Consider the following 14,777-nt stretch of genomic DNA (forward strand, 5'->3'; position numbering starts at 1 on the left):
CGTGTCACTATTAACTTTGTTAGTGACCTCTCAATCTGTGGAGGCACGATGTCGAGGGCTTTCTTGCAAGCCCGGGAGAACTGGAGTACTGTGATGTTAGAGCTGTCGTACGCAGGTATTGAATTGACGGCTTCGCGAAGTATATACGCTGTTGGTTTGTCGGTACCTGTTGCGGGGAGATTGCTCGGATGTGCTTCATGTGCCATCTCGTTCAGGCTTCGCGTTGAAGCTGTTGAGGCTCGGTGGTTGATGCGTGTTTGTTCGAGCTCCGCTCGCATTCTTTCGATCTCGGCGCGCATCTGTCTTCTCTCTTGCTGCTCAGCGTCCAATTCGCGCTGTCGTTGCTCCAATGCGCGTGCATCCTCTCTGAGGCGTTTCTCTTTATCGGCAAGATGCCGTTGCATCGATATAACACTGTCTTCGGCCGGGGCCTGGAGTGCGGCGGCTTCGGCTTTCGAGCGCGTCGTCATTGTCTCTACTGCGTCTCGAAACGGAATTGACACCAGTCTGCCACTTTGTCCGGTACCTCGTCTGGGAGGCGATGGTGTCCCCGTAGGAAGGCTATTAGCATTTCGTTGGGAATCTCATCGTGTCGGAAGACATTGACACAACGCGATGTGTCTAATATCTCGAAGCCCGACGTTGGGATAATGTCGGTGTCGGCCTCGTCGTCGGAGAGGGTCAGGTCGATAACCTGCGGTTCCTTTGTCGCGGGTCGCGATCTTGAATATGCTACCAATTTCTGGTTGATCTCGACGGTTCTCTTCTTCCATGCCTTAAAGGACTTCCCTGAGCGACAACCTCGCCGTTGCTTTCGCCTTTTCTTTAAGGGATCCGTGCGATGCGAGAGTAACGTTTATTGAATAGTTCGACGTGATAATTAATGATTGTGAGAATTATACCTAATTCGGGTTCGGCATGATTGACGTGTCGGCCTTGGGGCGCGCGTCTTTCATGGTTCGCCTGGATAATAAAGAAATGCGTCTCAATGTTGCACGGCAGCCTCGTAGCTCGCCCTGGGGCGCTCAATTTGGCTGCCTGTATGCTGGTTGATCGCTGTTTAACCCAAAGGAATTTTTCCGCGCTTCCGATGAATCGTTCGCCTTGAGGCGCGCAAAATCAGAGGAAGCGTTTCGAAATTCCTTAATACGGAGCCCGTTGGTTTCACTATGTAAGGCTCGCAAGGATAGCTCATGATTCAGCTAAATACAATGTCTGTTCGGATACGTGTTTTAACTGCGGTAGTTCTCGTAGGACTGATCAGTCGTCTGATGCTCTCGTGGTATTTCGAATTGCGTGCGGGGTGGGGGAAGCGATGTCTCCCGCCCGGCTCGGTTGATGCGCGCGCAGCGCTTGAGTAGTACGGGTAGTATCGTTACCACTCGGTTCTCAGGTGCGTTCGGCGCTCCTGCTGACGTTTTCACGTAGCGTTGTTGGCGTTATCGCAATGTGTAATAGCAGTTCCCCGAGATCAGATTCACATTGCTCTAGTTATGCTTTGAATCTGCGTCTTTGCAAACTCCTTCCACGAATAGAATTAACTATTTTGAATGCGAAATTCAGCACATCATCTGAATTTAATATTTTTGAGCACAATGCCTGCTGATGGATAATGCAATGGTAGTTGGTAAATCTTGTAATATCATCATCACTTTTACGAAGAGTTATTAATCCATTCTGATTCCCAACCATAGAAGGAGCTCCATCAGTCGTAATCGATACCAGTTTATGTATTAGAAATTCTGTTTTAGTAATAAAAGACTTAAACGAATTATATTCAGTGGCGGCCAGCTACTTAAGACCGCTGGGTAGTTAAGGAAATAAACAGTGTTAATATTTTATTCATTGTATTTTTCGTATATTAATCTCATATGAAATACATTTTGAAATATGTTATACCATAATATCGCAATAATTTTATTTACAACACTATTAACACGTTGAGCGCCACGTCAGCCATCGGTGGCTGACACTGGACTTTCCGTTCAGGCCGCGTCAACCATCGGTGGTTGACAGCGTGTAACATGAGAACTATAAAATTTTACACTATTTTACGGAATTATAGAAACTTTATTTAAAATTTACTTAATTTGGTATCATTACAGGATTAATGGGATTCATTGTAACATGACAAACATAAAAATGGTTTTCCTTTACAAGTATTACAAAATGTTACAACACGCTTGGTCTTTCTCCTTGCCATCACTCTACCATCTTTTCTTACATTTTTGTCATAACACAATTTACAGTACTTTCGAACTTCAGAGACTTTTCCCGATTTTCTTTCGAGTTTGTGTTTTTTTCTGGATCTTCTTGCAATTCTGCTCGGTGGAATGTTTTCTGTGTCACAACTTGTAAGATGGACTGCTAATTGTTTCCGAAATTCGGTAATGTTAATTTTCTGCTTCGTAATATTTTTATATAGAAAGTAACTATTTACAACCGTAGTATTTAATAACAATTCGAAAGCTAGTTTTCTATACCATTTTAGGGACTTGCGTAATGGATTGTTGTAGGCGTTTATTTGGTCGGATAAGTCGACAGCTGACTTTTGTCTGTTGTAATCTACTATAATTTGTGGCTTGATCTGGCGTCCTGATCGGCATTCAACATTCACCATTTCTGACGAGTGCTTTGTCGATAGAACTAGGATGTCCTTCTGAACTGTAATGAACTGATTTGTCGCAAATGCAACACCGGCCACAAATCCATTTCAAAGAAATTTTATCTGAGCGGGCCAAGCGGTAAAGAACGCAAAACAGATTTGGTGCGTAATGTGTTCTTTCAAAGAAATCTTATCTGAGCGGCTAATCGGTAAAGAAAACAAAACAGACTTGGCGCGTAACGTGTTGAACCTATAGGTATCAATACCTATAGGTTCAACACGATTCAAACGTAAACTATCTTCTATTGCGATCGGAAACACCGGCCTTACAATACCAGCGCGTAAAAGCGGCGCGCGTGGCCTGAACGGGATTACCTTAGAAAAACGCGTGGCGCTCAACGTGTTAACTACAAATATTTTTAACATTTTCTCAGATTAGTTTGTTATAACAGAGGACAACTACTTAAAACCAAATTAGACTAATACTATAAATACAGGTAAAATTAATAAAACTTGGTAATTGCGGAAACATAAAACTTAAAAAGTAGTTAGTAACGCGTTGCACTCCCTTTTTGCCGTATCACTTCTTCACAACGTCTTGGCATAGACTCAATCAAACGACGACAACGCTCGACTGGAATATTATTCCACCCTTCTTGAATAACAGCGTACAGTTCATTTAAATTTTTGAGCTTTTTATATTTTACATGTTTCTCCACATCAATCCATAGCATCTCAATAGGATTGAGGTCTGGAGATTGAGAGAGCCATGGTAAAATGTTTACATTTTGCTGACATAAAAATTGTTTAACCCTACGGGCTGTATGCTTCGGGTCATTGTCAGCTTGCAAAATCCAGTTATCTGGCATTTGATTTCTTGTAAATGGGAGCAATACCTCATTTAATATATCAATGTATTTGTATTGATCCATTATTCCTTCAATTCTATGAATTGGGCCAACAACTTGTAACGTAAACGCTCCCCAAACGTTCGCTGAACCTCCTCCACCTTTCACGGTTCATTTTATACATTTTGGCGAAAATTCCTCGATGACACGACGTCGAACATACAATTTGCCATCTGACCCCATTCTATTAAACTTGGACTCATCGGTAAAAACAACTGTTGACCAGTCTGCTATTGTCCAGTTGCGATGATTTTTAGCGAACTGTAAACGAAGTTTTCGGTTTCGTTTGGAAATGAGTGGCTTCTTGCGAGCGATGCGACCCATAAGATTAAATTCGTTTAATCTTCTTCGCACTGTTCGAACACTAATTTTGCTGATAATTTCGACACCAGATTCATTGAGAACTTGTTCGGCTATTTTGTAATTGTCCGCTTCAGAGATGCGGTGAAGAATGCGATCTTCTCGTGCTGTTGTATTACGAGGCCTTCTTTTACTCGACACGTTACAAACAGATCCTGTCTTAGATATAAATTGCATTGCCTGTATACACGCCGTTTTGGAAATATTTAATTTTGTAGCAATTGCCGAAAATGAGTATCCCTTATCTCTCAATAATATAATTTGAATTCATAGTTCAGGAGTAATGTTCTTCTCTCGACTCATGATTGTTGACTGATTAACAATTGTTTGCGATCTTGAATGAAGTGATCCATCGCAACCATGTCAACAATGATGGTAACTAAGGATCTGATGCAACTATGTAATGTGAAAATAAGCAAAAAATGAAAAACACGAATCGGTCTTAAGTAGTTGTCCGCTGTTATAACGACCTAATCTGAGAAAATGTTAAAAATATTTGTAGTTAATAGTGTTGTAAATAAAATTATTGCGATATTATGGTATAACATACTTCAAAATGTATTTCATATGAGTTTAGTATACGAAAAATACAATGAATAAAATATTAGCACTATTTATTTCCTTAACTACCCAGCGGTCTTAAGTAGCTGGCCGCCACTGTATATCTTGACCTCTCGTTTGTCCCTTCATCGGTAAATTGTTAGCAGTTCTTCTCTAACAGACATATCTTGGAAACACATTCGAATAAATATACATAGCTGTGTGGTATCAGTGACATCCGTTGATTCGTCGAATTGTAAGGATAGGAACCTACATTCATTAATATTTTCTTTCAGTATCTCTTCTAAATTTTTACTCATCGCTTCTGTTCTACAAATAACGGTGTTTCTCGACAGCGACATTCCTTTAATTGAAGCAATTATTTCAGATTTATTGTTCTTATGTTTATCTTTATTCTTATGTTTTAATAAAATTTCAGCTACCTTGAATGAGGCCATGGTGGCTGTTTTCGACTTCGTACTTAATCTCGCAAGAAATGACTGTCGCATATTTAATTGTGTCATTAATTGTTGTACTTCTGCTTTCCGTAACTCGGTGCCAAGTGGATAATTATTCTCATATTGTTTATGGACCTTTCTAAAGTGTCTTTCAACATTGGCCCTTTTTGGAAGTGCTACGCTTGAAAGACAAATAATGCTAATACATTTATCCTTTTTCCTCGTGAAAAAGAATTCCTGTTCTCATTCATCATTATAGTGACATATTTTCGGCTTCTTGGAACTTGTGGTCGGATGACGCATTGTGGGTCAAAAAATAAAACTAAAATAAATAAAATTTATTATCAATAAAATAAAAGAGCATGGTAAAAAAGCAGAACCTTACATGAAGTGATGCCTACTGTCACTACTGGTAACTTTCGTTGGGATCGATGCAAACACGTCGTAACTGAACCGTATTAAATGACCACTGATGAGGTGATGAGTGATGACACTTCCTGCAGAGCCGAAGGTAGCCGATTATAGCGGAATGTCATTTTTAAAACCCGAAACGGCCACATACACGTCCGCTCTGCGCTACAGTCGCCACGTGAGTTTATACAGGGTGAGTCTCCTAACATGACGACCTCAAATAACTCGTAAGGTATTCGTTGTACGAAAAAATGTTTCAAACAAAAGTTGCATGGTATCTAGGGGGATATACAGTGCTCTAATCTGTTTTTTATTACCCTGATTTTTTATTGAGATATTAGGGTCACCTTCAGCTTTTTAACCCTTTGCGCTCGGATTAAGTTTGGAGATGGGTATCGTACTACTCGGAATTAATTTCCGTCGATAGAACAGGGATACATAACACGCAAGTTTAGGATGTATAGACAAGATTTAGTAATTGTTTTGTGAACTTTAGATATATCTTTATTCAATATACTCATCTAGTGATGTTTTTGTATAAAAGTTATGTTTTATAATTTTCCTTCGTGTGATACTTTTCGAAACACTCTCCAACATGTAGGCCAGGTTTTCGAGTGCATGTGTCACAAAAATAATTGGTTTGGTGCCTTCCACCCTTAATCTTTCTGTTTGAACAGACAGTACAATCTTTACTTTTCACATTTTCGCAATGCCGCAGTATATGTAGTTTTCCATTCAGTCTTTCATCCTTATCGGAGGTTGATGGTCTTCCTGGTTTTGAATCTGCTCCGCCACGAAAATTGCCTACCAATTGTGCCACCAATTTTCGGACGAACATAAAATGTGGCATAGGTTTTCTGCTCTCCCTTCTAGCTGACACCTTATATAAAATATAACTATTGATTGCACAAATCTCCAGTCCCCAGAAAAAAAGTTTTCGCCACCACTTGCACGATTTTCTCATGAAACAGTACGAAGATGCTAATTGGTCAGCCTTATCCACACCTCCCATGTTCGTATTATAATTTATAACAACATTTGGTTTGACAATGTTGACGGTCCCAGCTTGTTTCTTCCTTCTTTCTGTAATTGTCGTACCCGATGTGTTGTAACTGCTTAGCATGGTGACTATTCTTTTATCTCTCCACGCTAATAGTAGAATAGCGCCTGATCGGTAGGCAGCGACAATATTATTTTTTGTTAAAGCTGGTTTTTTGATCATAGCTGGTATATATTTCCTGTTTGTGTTAATTGTGCCAGTTAAATAACAATTTAGCTTTAGTAGTTCCTGCGCTAATGGGATCCCTGTAAAAAATCTGTCTGTAAAGATGTGGTATCCCTTTGCCTCGGGATTTGCGGTCAACAGCGTGTGATAAAGTTGTAAAACAATTCTTGAACTGACAGGGAGGTCTGGACGGATGAGAATCTCTGTAGTAACGCTTCCATAGTAGGGAAGCATAGCATATATGTATCCTGTATGGGAGTCTGATAATACATAAATCCGGATTCCCCATTTGGTGGGCTTTTTGGGATTATATGTAATGAAGCTGATTTTGCCCTTGAATTTCACCACAGACTCATCGATGGATATTTCTCTATCCGGTGTAAAATACGCCCGGAACTTGTCACCAATATAATCCAGAAAGTTGCTCACTTTTTGGATTCTCGTTGATACGTTTCTATTTGTGGAAATGTTTTCATTTAGATGTAACATCCAAAATATTTGGAAAAATCTTTCCCTCCGAAACGTATCTCTAAAAAATGGTATGTTTCCAATATGATCTTTAGTCCAATAATATTGCATGTTAGGAACTGGTATAGTACCCATGTTCAGGACTACACCCAAAAAAGCTGTTAACTCCTCCTTCGTCACATCGATCCACTTATTCCACGTTGATCGAGTTGATAAGCTCTGCTGTTCTATTTTATTTTGGGCATATTTATTTGTCTCTAATACAATTTTTTCAAGCAGTGTGTCTGTGAAGAAGAGTCTAAAAAAGTCGATAGGTTCCGTGCAATTCAAGGGTACATTCGGTCCAACAGTCTTCGATCCCGTCGAAAAATTAGTTTTTGATTGTGGCTGATCTGTGTACGTAACGTCTCTCCAAGTAGTAAATTCGTTTATATTACTATTCTCATTTTCATCATTTTCTTCTGTTTCACTGTCGCTGGACATTGTTAACTCCCTTACTGGTCGCTCCACGGGAACTATGTCACTATCAGAGTCACTGCAATAGTTATCACTTTCTCTATCAGAATCAGTATTCGGGAGGCCAAAATAAAAGTCTTCATCGTTATCGTCAGTTTCACCGAACACTTCTTGCGGTAACTTCCTTTTTGCCATTTTGGAGAATTATTTTGGAATATTTTAAGAAGAAAGAATGTCTAATAACTGTTAAATACAATTTATAAAACGTTCTTTGTAACTCTACGAGGTATTGCCGAACGTTGTCGATTTCATTAGGTTCAAAAGAGGACTGACTCGCCGCTGCGTCTTGCATGGCGAGCGCTGGGTGACAACATTTGTTTACATTGGATTTCGTTATCTCCAGTCGATGGAGCACTGTAGTAGTTCGTGAATAGGTTCCTTAGGCATTGAGGTTCGTATAGGAAAAGTGAAATCTGATACATGAATGCATACAGTATACGATTCGTATAGTTCCTTGCTGTGGTGGCTGAGAGCAGACATACGAGCGGAACGGTAAAAAGGCTTTGGTGGCTGAGAGTGGACATACGAGTGCAAAGGGTTAAGGCTTACTTCTACACCCTTTTTAGCTAAGAGCAACTTGGCTTTTCTTAGAGAACACCCAGGATTCTTTTCAAAAATTCTTAAAATTGCTTTGTCGTCCTTCTCTGACGTTGAGCAACGCTTACCACGTTCAGGCAGGTCGTCAACATTTTTAACGTCCTCATACCTTTTCACCCACTTCTTAATAAAGGACACTGACTTGCCCATGTAGCGGCTGGCCGCTGCGAACGACATTTTGGGTCCTTCTGGATGGTTACAGAGAAATACCGCTTCGAAGCGACTAGCGTACGCTGCACTCATTATTATTTTTATCAACGCAAATAACAGCTCACACTACCGATTTACATAACCTCAAAGCATTGAAGCCAAGTGTTTAAACAATTGAAGTAACCGAATGTTAAAAAGATACGCCATCTAGTGACAAAATTAAGAACGACACGCTCTTGTTGAACTGACTGTACTTCGTTTTGAAGGTATATACTGCTTGAAGAAACATCGTCCTTTGAAAAGCAGCAAGCTTTCGTCGATGCATAAATACTTATACGGGTAAAATACTCGTGAAAAAGAATTTCGCAGTCTGTCGATGATGCTCCGAATTTTTATTAGCATATCTTGATTTGTTGTCTCATTGTTGTCGTGAAAGTGCAGCATTTGTAATAGAGATTTATATCTGTCTTTTGTCATTATTCTTGGAAAACTTTCCGTTCGTAATAATTCGTCGTTTGACCAATATTCCTCTATTGACACTTTCTTTACTCTTGACAGTAACATCGACAAAGCAAAAAATCGATACATTTTGGTCACTGTTGTATTTTTCCATGTCATCAATCGTGAGTGCCTACTGCGTACAGTTTTCGTGGTATAATAATTATTGCTTACTCCGATATTTTCGGAAAAGTAAAGTTGAAAAATTTCTAATATTGACGATTTATCGTCAATATTTGCTTTAATTCCTGGTAGATTTTCATCAAAATCAAAAACTTTTGGAGCCAAATTTTGTGCGCTCCAAAGAAATTGCCGCGGATCGATGTCTGGTAATTCCTCAATGTTTTCAGAATCAGATTCCGAGCTACTTGACAGTAGGCGTCTCTTGATGTATGTATTTTGATTTTTACCTTTGTATCCAATTTCTCCAAAAATTTCAGACAGGTCAGAATCCGATGACAGTTCCATACCATCGCAGCTCATATTCGTCGTCCATTTGTCCATGATCGGGGCAAAATTTATGGATAATTATATTTGATTATGTAAAAAAATCTCTGCACAAGAAGCGTGTGCTGCTAGCGCGTCCAAAACAAACGACATTATTGGGCAGTTACTGATAATAAGTGAACGGCGCCTAAAGACGCTGTTCGCTCGGAGAGAGCGACTCTGGATGAGCGCCTATAGGCGCTGTTCGCTCAGAGGGAGCGTCTACAGCTGAGCGCCTAAAGGCGCTGTTCGCCGCGAAAGGGTTAAATTACAGAGAATTTTAATTCGACATATTAACACATTGAGCGCCGGCGACCTAAGAGACATTTAGAGCCTGAGCGCCGGCAACGTATCGGCCACTTAAAGCCCAAACGCCCGGTCTCATTCGCTTGTTTCCGAAAGAAACAAGAAAGAAAGAGATAGACCCAGAAATCCGCATTATCGCGGGGGGCCGGCGCTCAAGCGATAGACTCAGAATCCCGCGTTTTCACGGGGCCGGCGCTCAATGTGTTAATTACCCTAAATTGTATTTTTATTTATAATAATTGCAAAATCTCCAAATATGTTGTTATGTAACACTTAAAGAAGAGTACGATCCGGAGAATGACAAGGTAGCGTTGAAAGACGTAAGTCCGAACACCAGTTTACCGACGCGCAATATGCACATTTTGCGGCACAGTGCTCCGTTTCAGTGGCGTTACTCCGGAGGAGCGGACTGCCGTAACGGAAGGGTTAAGAACGAGTAATCTCTCAATAAATACACCGCTGCGTTCTAAGTATTTGCGAATCAACGATTCAACTCGTCTTCACGAGATAACAGGTTAACAAAAGAATAATGTCGTCGAAATTTTCTGTCGCAGGAACCGCGCGCCATTTGTACGTGCAATCTGTGCTTTGCAGCTGTTCTCGAGGAAATTAACGAACGCCTTTGAGGATGTTCGCGGTAAAACACGGCGATTCGGTAGACACTTTAGTTACGTATTACGTACTTACACACATAAGTAAGTACACGCGTGTACTACCTAATATCTCGTTAGTAATGCAATATCGCGGTGCGTCTCGAGACGTTATATGTACTTTTACCGCGCGTGCACTGTACGCGTGTATTATTTACACGTGTACACGCACACGCCTGCACGATTCTCCACTTAACGAACTATCGAGAAGTTGTTAATGGCGAAAGTTTCTCACGAAATCACCGGTTCGTTTTCGTGCATCGTTTAAGCAACCCGGAAATAGAGTTTTTGCTCGTTCTAAGCGAAAACCTCGTTCGGTTGGAATAATGAATTTCCTCAATTGAAGGGCTCCAAAACCACAACGTTTCAAGCAGCAAAAAGTACAATTTTCAGCAGAAGTGAGCAATATTATGATACAAGAAAATAGGGAATTTTGAGCGTTTATTGATGTAAGTGATAATACTAATGATATAATTATTTTAAAAAGAAGAATAAGAATTCTTCTTGCGGAGTGCTAGGAATTGCTTCAATATCAACAGCAATTATGTACAATGGTACTTACAACATTGTGGTACGAGAGTTTTCATTTAACGAGTCTCTTTTTTATTCGAATAAAATGTTCAAATTAAGATTACACCATGTTGTTCGTGAAAATATCTTTCAGCTGTTTCCTATGTATTTAACATTCTCACATTTTGGGAATTTTATAGAATTCAATTTTTCGAAAATTACCAATTTTTTCCCGGTCGAGCTGGCAAATGAAAATCTGAAAATGAATAAGTAACGTACAGAGAAAATAGTTAATTTTAGAATCGTACAGGCGTTCTCGTGTACTTTTCAAAATGATCCGGCACAAATATCGTATTACTACTATTTAGTATTCGTAGTCCTTCGTCCTTTATGTTTCTCCTTAATTTTTATACTCGTGTCGATTGATCTAGTTGCATCCGTTCCTCGTTTCTACACTTCAGAGAGGCTTGAACTCGTCGATACTTTCCACTTGCGTGGAAATTGAGGACGCCGAGGACGCCGAGTGTTATGACCCAGGCGCGGCCAGGGATACCGTCGGGGCCCGGCGCCGTGTTCCGGGCCCGAAGACGTTTTATAGCCCTGGCCAGCTCCTCCTCCTAGACCCTGGGAACGTCGAACTGCTGAAGGCGGTCTGACTCCCCCCAGACGGGCGCGGGCCCCTCCTCCTGTGGGAAGAGGGTGTCCACGACCCGCCCGAGGAGCCCGGGGTCCATGCTCTCCGTCAGAGGGGGGCCCATGGGCGGAGCTTGCCCATTACCATACGGTAAGGGCGCCCCCATGGGTCCCCCTGCAGAGAGACGAGAAGCCCGTCCCATACCTGGGACTTGGCACTCCTGATGGCCTGCTGCAGCCGAACCGTCAAGCGACGATATTCGGCATACAGCAGTGCCTCCCCCGCTTCGTCGCGGACTCTTCTCCTGCGAGACCGCGTGTATCGGCGACGCGCAGTACACCGGCCTCTTGGGCGGAGTCCGGGCCCGGGGCATTGCGCAGTCGCAGATCGACTGCATGGCGCCCCGGAACCACTCAGACTCCGCCTCCACATCCGCGACGGGCCCAGTCGGCGGCTCCGACCAGGCCACAGCGGGAGAGGCTACAACCAGCGCGTCCTCATCCAGGGCCCTTAAGGCCCAACGGCACGACCGACGGCGGCCGGCCGGGCGACGCGGGGTGGTGTCGGCCATCTCCACATAGATGTAGAGATGGTCCGACAGGGTCTCGGCCTCCGAGACCCACCCCGAGACACGGCGCGCGGCGCCGGGGGAAGCCCATGAAAGATCCACGATGTTTTCCCCTCGGCGCCCCACGAACGTGCCCCACGCCGCCCAGGCGTTGAAGTCCCCCAGGACGAGCACCGGACGGGGTGCAATGCGGGAGACTATGTCCCGCAAACCGTCCAGGTACTCCTCGAAGGACGCGAGGGGCCAGCGGGGCGGCGCGTAGACACCGACCACCGCCAGGCCGCGCCATTCGACCGCCACAAACCCCTCCCCCCGCTCAATGAGCGACTGTGGCGATCCTCCGCCGATTGCCGCCACGGAACCCCCCACGTCCCCGACCCAGGACGGTCGATCGAGGACGCGGTAGGGTTCCGCGACAATTGCTAGCGAACCCCCCCCCGCCAGTTCCCGGACAATTAAGTCCTGGGCCCGGCGGGAGTGGTTCGCGTTCGTCTGTAGGATCCTGACCGGGCGGGGCCATTTTTAGGCCGTGACCATGGCCTCCCCCCGGCCCGGATCCTCATTTGGACGTTGCACCGCAACGCCCTCCGTCTCGGTCCGCGGCTGCCTTTCTACGGGGCACGGCCGCCCCTTTTTGGAGGGCGGGGCACTCGCCCTTACCCACTGCCTGTGCCCGGTCGGCCGACCCAAGTCCGTACACAACGGGCATTTTGGGTCCATCGCCGGGCACTGTCCTACGCGGTGGGTGGGATCCCCGCACCGGTAACACCGGCTACTCCGGTCCACCCCCGCAGTGCACCGCTGCTGGGTGTGACCCACCTCTAAGCAGCGGTAACACTGCAGGAGCCGAGCCCTGAGTGCCTCCACCCTGGCGGAGATCCACCCCACCCTAATACGTCCGGCGGTGGCCAACTTACGGGCCACCATCAGGGGGCACATCACCCCAGAGGGTGCCTAGGCCGTTGGGGGTGGACCGGATTACGCCAGTCCTCACCCCTTCAGCCGAGCACCCCCCGAAAGTTGCGATAGAGGTCGCAACCTCCTGCGCCGTGACACTATCGTCAAGGCCGCTCACCCTTAATTCACCACACTTGGTGGGGTGAGCGACCTTGGCTCTATCCTGGAGGACATCCTGGAGGCGCCTGGCCAGTGCCTCCGCCTTGGCCTCCCTCTCCGGTCCGGTGACCTCAAATATGAGGCCCCCGGTCCGGGCCCGCCGTGGACGGACCTCGGGAATCCCGAGGTCCTCCAAACGAATCTTTTCCTTGGCGGTGGCAAGGACGCCGGTATAGGTCTTCGGACCGTCCCTTGCCACCGTCAAGGTCACCGCTGCGGATTTCGGGGGACGGCTAAGTTTAGCCGCGCCCCTTTGTCCGCGAGATGGTGGCGGTGGAGGAGGAGGGACAGGAGCCTTTTGGGCCCTCTTCTCCCTCCGACCCACCACCGTCGCCCACGTCGTCTCACCGGAGGCCGGGCGCGGGGTCACCGGGCCCCGGCTGCGGGAGCGCGGCGCTGTGCGAACAGGCGAGCTTGCCGTCTTCGCCGCCCGGATCGGTTGGACTCGAGTCGAGGGCGCAGCCCGGTGACGGGCGGTGGGAGGAGTGTATCCCCTCCCCGCCTTTCCGACACTGGAGGGGCCGTCTGGCCCCCCCGCCGTTGAGCGAGGGCCCTCCTCATTTCCGCCCTCACCCCTTCGATCTCTCTGGAGACCATCTCCTTTATCGAGGTGATGGCCTCCATTATGTAGTCCTGGTGTTTGGTCCGCCTTTCCTCCCCTCGCAGGGACGCCCCTGACGTCCGAAGCGGCGACGCCACCGGTCGCGGCGAATTTGGTGTCCGCCGCGACGATGGCGCCTCCACCAAGGTTGCCGTAGACGGGAAGCGCGGTGAGGAGGTCAAAGCCCCCTCATACCCGCCCCCACGGCCCTCCTCGCGGAGATCCTCGCCCTGCGTTTGAATCGCAGCCGCCCGGAGCTCCGCCACCTCCGCGCGGAGGGCGACAACCTCGCTCCTTAGAGCGGCGGTGTCACCCTCCTCAGGGGGGAGTGCAATCCTTTGTATGGCCTCCATACTGGCGCATACAAGGGTATCCGCTGCCCGCTTGAGGGCCTTCTGTAGTGGGCCCTGAAGATGCCCACTCTTAGCGGCGGTTTTCAAAATTAGGTCGCCGGCTTCCAACACTTGGCGTCCTATGTCCTCGAGGGGCGCTTCCCTGAATTGCGAAGCAATCAGGTCGCGCCCCTCAAGGTCCTTCCGCCTCCTGGTGGAGGCTGGGACCCTCGTATCAAGGATATCCCCGATGAGGGCATTCCTCCAGGGCATGCCTCCTCCACGGCCAGCCTTTCCCTGGCCTCCTTCTCCTTTAATTTTCGGGCGTAGTCCCCAGTTGTTGTGGGCCGGCCCCTGCTTCGCTTACGGGCGGGGGGTTTTAACTCCCCCGCATCCCCGTACTCAGACCCGCTAGAGGCACCCGGCTCCTCCATATCACTGGGCCTAGCCGAACCCCCCACGCCGGCGGACGACACCGATCCAGAGCGTAGTCTGATCGGCGACATTGCCGTCGACGTGGAGGAGCCCGACCTTGGCTCATTTGTGGACGCCCTTTTTCGCGAGGTGGATCGCTCCCTCGTCCCGCTGGTCGAGGCGCGCTCCAACCTCACGGAAACGGCCGCCGCCGTCTTGCGCAACTTCCTTTGCCTAATATAGGCTCTAGCCTCTTCTAAGTCCCTAAGGACCTCTCCCTCCTCGTCGTCTTTACCCCCCAACCCCGGTTTATTTTTGAAAGAATCCATATTTGGTCCCACGAGTGGGTCGGAAAAAAAGGTCCACCCGGGCACAGCTGCCTTACCCGGGTAAGGCTAATTACACCCGGGGGGGGGGGGGGGGG

This window comes from Habropoda laboriosa, unplaced genomic scaffold (assembly GCF_001263275.1).
Source record: "Habropoda laboriosa isolate 0110345459 unplaced genomic scaffold, ASM126327v1 scaffold2566, whole genome shotgun sequence".
Taxonomy (NCBI): Eukaryota; Metazoa; Arthropoda; class Insecta; order Hymenoptera; family Apidae; genus Habropoda; species Habropoda laboriosa.